The sequence below is a fragment of the Herpailurus yagouaroundi genome, unplaced genomic scaffold (genome assembly GCF_014898765.1).
Source record: "Herpailurus yagouaroundi ecotype Mexico unplaced genomic scaffold, PumYag 207, whole genome shotgun sequence".
Taxonomy (NCBI): Eukaryota; Metazoa; Chordata; class Mammalia; order Carnivora; family Felidae; genus Herpailurus; species Herpailurus yagouaroundi.
This window is the reverse complement of record NW_024412438.1, coordinates 2,057,017-2,058,642: the sequence shown is the minus strand read 5'-3', so window position 1 is coordinate 2,058,642 and position 1,626 is coordinate 2,057,017.

Below are 1,626 nucleotides of genomic sequence, written 5' to 3'. Positions count from 1 at the left end.
CTAAGGGCTTATCTTTTCAAGGATGATTTGCGATGCATCATTTAAAAGTCTTGCATAAAACTGGTTGATGTTCCCAGCCACTAATAATTTTCTTTGAGTACAGCAGCACTAAAGGAAACTGTATAAAGCTAAGTCCTCATAAACCTTGTAAAGATAGCAGGTTCAGTGCCATGGCCCCACTCGGGGCAAAGAAGAGCTCAACTAAAAAATATTATTTCTCATTAAAATAAAGGGAAGTAGGAGCCAAGTGCCAAGACTGAACATATTATTTCCTTCACAGCCCTGATTAAACTATGAAGTTTAGTTCTTATATTTAACAGACTAGAGCCCCCATGATATCAGCGAAAGTTCTATTTAGCATCTAAATATATGCCAATCATAGAAATTTTAGTGGACTATCTGTGACATGGCTTCATTTCATTCTTTAAAAACTGCTGTATGTGTATATATCACATACCTTGCCTTTACCCATTACTTGCCTTCCCCTGCTGTACCCTGGAGAGTGTGGGAACCGTCTGAGTTTTTTCTATACCTTAGCTTTTTTATAACGTCTAATTTGTCAAGAAGCATAGACTATCTCTCTTCTAAAACTTTACACTTTCAGGGGTGCCTGGGTGGCCCCGTCGGTTAAGCATCTGACCGGCTCAGGTCACGATCTCACAGTTCATGGGTTCGAGCCCCGCGTCGGGCTCTGTGCTGACAGCTCAGAGCCTGGAATCTGCTTCGGATTCGGTGTCTCCCCCTGTCTCTCTGCCCCCTCCCCTCAAAAATGAATAAACATTGAAAGAAATAAAAAAAAGAAAAAAAACCCTTTACACTTTCAGCAAACTATTATTGAGCCTTTCCATGGACACAGAGTTCTAACAGGCAGAGGGAACATAGAGGTGACCGAAGCAAGATGCCTGCTCCGGGGAGTTTACAAACCAGAGGCCGCACTTTCACACTGCATGTGTAAGATCGTGCTAATGGTCCTGCACTGAGAGCTGTCTGCATGCAAAATACATGTGCTACAGCAAAGTGATGTCAGTAACACTGGATTTTCTACAAAAAGACGTAAGCATAGTTCGTAAGTGCACATATAAGCCACTTGAACGGGGACGTTTGTAAATCGGTCACTGAAAGGGAAGTTTCATGTCTACGTCAAAGTTTCCATTACGGCCTCTCTTCCCCGTTTCTGAAACAAATTAAAAGATAATGCGGCACTCTGATCAGTTGGCGTCGAAGGGTTCAGAGGAATTTCAGTGAAAAGAATGTCAGAGCTACTTTTGAGGTGACTTTGGAGAAAACTTAGTACCGCTTTACGGTCTTTCCAAAATCTGGTCCAGAGATGAGCCTCCTCATTGCAAGTGTCATGTGAACGGAGGCGAGAGTCAGCCACCTGGGGCATTCAGAGAAAGGTGATGATAGCCAGAGACTTCAAAAGAAAAGCGGTGCTCTGATTTCTTTTTTTTTTTAATTTTTTTTCAATGTTTTTTATTTATTTTTGGGACAGAGAGACAGAGCATGAACGGGGGAGGGGCAGAGAGAGAGGGAGGCACAGAATCGGAAACAAGCTCCAGGCTCCGAGCCGTCAGCCCAGAGCCCGACGCGGGGCTCGAACCCACGGACCGCGAGATCACGAGATCC